We start from the raw sequence: 3,821 nt of genomic DNA, 5'->3' as shown, positions 1-3,821 counted from the left end.
GGGGGGGGGGGGGGGGGGCGGGTTTGAAGTGGAGATGAAAAACACACTTCTGCAGTCTGGTCACAATAACTGGAGGTGCGTTTCCACACTAAAGTCTTAAGTGTCTGTTGAGGCTGTAAGTATATATCAGAAACTTAAAGAAATTAAAAAAAAAAAAAGAGAAGTTTAAAAAAATTGTAGTGAAAAGAAAAAATACATACTGGCAATAATATCTTGAACAGACAGACAAGCAAAAGCAGAACTGACAGCAGAGGGAGACAAAGCCCTAGCGCAAGGTAATACCATATTTGTGAGAAGCAAGCAAAAATGTAGTTCTCCTCAATTTAATTTTATAGACAGAAGATGAATTGACAGATAAGTCACAACTGCGAAGTTTAACTTATATATTTTTTCAAGTATTCCAACAGCAGTGTGGTATTCTGGTAAGGAAAAAGCTAGAACTACTTTAAACTAGACGCAGTACAAATATTCAGAGATTTAAAAATTGAATCAAAAAAGCAATCATTTAGGCTCTTTTTAGAGGTCTTTATACTCTCCCAATATACAGTAAAAGCTTTGTTACCTGGCACCCAGGGGGAATGGAGTGTGCCGGATAACAGAATATGCCGGATAACTGAGTGGCCCAAACAGGCGCCTTTGCCTGTTTGGGCAGCTGCCTGTCCCTCCGCATCTGGGGTGCCACCGCCCCTCCCACCGCATTGCCAGCCCTCCTGTAGACCCTGTGGGACAGGGAGGGGGGACCTGAGCAGGCTGCTATGCCCCGGGCTGTGGGGGCCTGTGAAACCGGGAGTGCCACGGTGGGCACTCCTGGTTTCACTTTCCCCTTACAAGTGGGATAACAGAGCATGCCAGCTTGTAAGGTGCCGGATAACTCAGCTTTTACTGTACTGTAATCTTGTCTTTAACTGAAATTCTTTACAAGGCTATGGTTGGTTCATGCTTCTCCATGGGTAAACACAGCCAAGCCATAATCCTTTGACATTTATGAATGCAACTACCTTTACACATGTAAATAACCCCAGTAAGCTCAGTGGGAGAACTCAGAATTCAGACTTACATGTCTGCACAGATTGAAGAAAAAGGTAAAACCACTAATGTGGACATTATAGAAATAGCAAATTTAGAGTCAAGCAACCCCATATCTAATTCCTGAAAAATGAGAAAGCAAAGCAGATTTCTTCTTTATAGACTAAGAGACGTAGATGTATAGCATAAGTATTTGTAAGCAGGGGTTTACAGCACATGTAAAGAAAACTACTCCCTGGAGGGTTGAAATCAGGAAGGCCAAAGTTCAATTGGAGTTGCAGCTACCAAATGATGTGAAGGGTAACAAGAAGGGTTTCTACAAGGCATGTGGGTAGCAAGAGGAAGACCAGAGAAAGTGTGGGTCCCTTACTGAATGGGGGAGGCAGCTTTGTAACAGAGAATGCAGAAAAAGCTAATGTGCTCACTCAATGCCTTTTTTGCCTCACTCTTCACAGGCAAGGTCACCTCCCAGACTACTGCACCAGGCAGCACAGCTGGAGAAGAAGAAAGAACAGGTTAGGGACTACTCAAAAAAGCTGGACGCGTACAAGTCCATAGGGCCAGATAGGATGCACCTGAGGGTGCTGAGGGAGTTGGCTCATGATTGCAGAGCCACTAGCTATCTTTTTTGAAAACTCATAGCGATCGAGAGAGGGCCAGGATGATTGGAAAGGGCAAACAGCACCCATATTTAAAGAAAGGGAAAAAGGAGGATCCAGAGAACTACAAACACATGAGCCTCACACCTCAGTCCCTGGAAAAATCATGAAGCAGATCCTCAAGGAATCCATTTCTATGCATTTGGATGAGAAGAAGGTGATTAGGAACAGTCAGCGTGGATTCACCAGAGGCAAGTCATGCCTGACCAACCTGATTGCCTTTTATGAGATGACTGGCTCTGTGGATGCGGGAAGACCAGCAGATGTACCTTTAGCAAGGTTTTTGATACAGTCTCCCACAAAATTCTCTCAGGCAAGCTAAGGAAGTCTGGGCTGGATGAACGGACCAGGGGTCAGTTTTTTTCAAGGTCTTAACAACCTGGAAGATGGCATGACTGCACCTTCAGCAACTTTGTAGATGACACTCAGCTGGGGGGAGCAGCAGATACATGCTTGAGGGTAGGGCTAGAATTCAGAGTGACCTAGACAAATTGGAGGATTGGGCCAAAAGGAATCTCATAAGGTTCAACAAGGGCAAGTGCAAAGTCCTGCACTTAGGACGGAACAATCCCATGCACCAGTACAGGCTGGGGGCTAACTGGCTGGGCAGCTGCTCTGCAGGATGGGACCTGGGTGTTACAGTGGACAATAAACTGAATATGAGCCAGCAGTGTGCCCTTGCTGCCAAGGAGAATGGCATACTGGGCTGCATTGGTAGGTGTGCTGCCAGTAGGTCAAGAGAAGTGATTCTTCCCCTCTGTTCACCACTGGTGAGGCCACATCTGAAGTACTGTGTTCAGTTTTGGCCCCCCCCACTACAGAAAGGATGTGGACAAATTGGAGAGAGCCCAGAGGATAGCAATAAAAGTGAGGAGGAGCCTGGGGGACATGACTTATGAGGAAAGACTGAGAGAACTGGGTTTATTTAGACTAGAGAAGAGGGGGGAGGCCACAAGGGAACTTAATAGCAGCCTTCAACTACCTCAAGGGGGATCTGAAAGAAGATGGAGCTAAACTGTTCTCAGTGGTGGCAGATGACAGAACAAGGAACAACTGTATCAAGTTGCAGGGAGGGAAGTTTAGGTTAGATATTAGGAAGAATTCTCTCACTAGGAGGGTAGTAAAACACTGGAACAGGTTACCCAGAGAGATGGTAGAAGCTTCATCCTCGGAGGTTTTCAAAACCTGGCTAGACAAAGCTTTGGCTGGGATGAGCTTTGGTTGGGGATGGTCCTGCCTTGGGCAGGGGGTTAGACTAAATCTCCTGAGGTCCCTTCGAACCCTAACTTTCTAGGATTTGAATAAATGCAGCTAGCCAGCTTTTCTGCTCAGACTAAAATCTTGAACCATTTATTCATGGTAGCTTCTCATCAGTGCCTTGTCCTACAGTAGGGCTGCCCAACTTCTGCACGGCTGGGAACCACATGTAGCACTGGTGTCCACTCCCCACCCTGGGCAATTCCCACCCCCTGCCATGCAGAGGTGGCTACCAGGACCCATGGACCACATGTTTACTGCTTGCAGGCTGCACATGGCCAAAGAGACCTACCACTTGGACAACCCTGTCTTACAACAACACCTGTTCATTTCCTCTCCATTTATGAAGTTGCCAAAGTTGTGATAAAAAGCAGTATGAAGTAGCATCAAAAGTGTCACACAGGGATAAATTACTGAATCCCAGTGGGCCACAAGAACAGCATTATATACTGTTCCTTTAGATGCATCTATCCTTTTATAAAGGTCATGTGCTCAAAGATGGGCTAAAGATAGCCAAGAGCTTAGTGGCTATATATTATAGTACCAATTAACAGATTGAGTCATCAAGGCCCTTATATCCATGTTCTGTGGCAAGGGAGCGAGTCCTTGCCCCATAGAGTTTACTTGCCTAGTTGAAGATGAGATGCAGTAAGTGGGTTACAGTGAGGATGAAGACAGGATAACTATAATAAAACCATACTTTTTAATAATCAGCTGTAATACACTACAAATTCAAAAGGTGAAAGAAAGCTGCTGTTTTGGGAAGAAAGGGCCTAAGTCTCAGTGAAGACAGATTGTTCACCATGTATATGCAATGGAGGGGATGTGCAAGAGTTTGGAAGGGGGGGTGGGTGGGAGGAATGAGCCACAGAGGATAAA

The 3,821-nt window shown here is 45.6% G+C and overlaps 1 protein-coding gene across 1 annotated transcript in view; it reads right to left on the bottom strand.

Moving 5' to 3' along the window:
- The window catches only part of GLCCI1 (glucocorticoid induced 1), a gene marked incomplete at its 5' end in the record, with an annotated part of 95,980 nt that overhangs the window by 51,407 nt on the left and 40,752 nt on the right, over positions 1 to 3,821 (bottom strand). The gene's annotated exons all lie outside the window — the stretch shown is intronic.

Source organism: Gavialis gangeticus, unplaced genomic scaffold (genome assembly GCF_001723915.1).
Source record: "Gavialis gangeticus isolate Ggan-Ray unplaced genomic scaffold, GavGan_comp1, whole genome shotgun sequence".
Taxonomy (NCBI): domain Eukaryota; kingdom Metazoa; phylum Chordata; order Crocodylia; family Gavialidae; genus Gavialis; species Gavialis gangeticus.
Note: the sequence above shows the minus strand (reverse complement) of the source record. Positions and strands in the feature narration are given on the sequence as shown.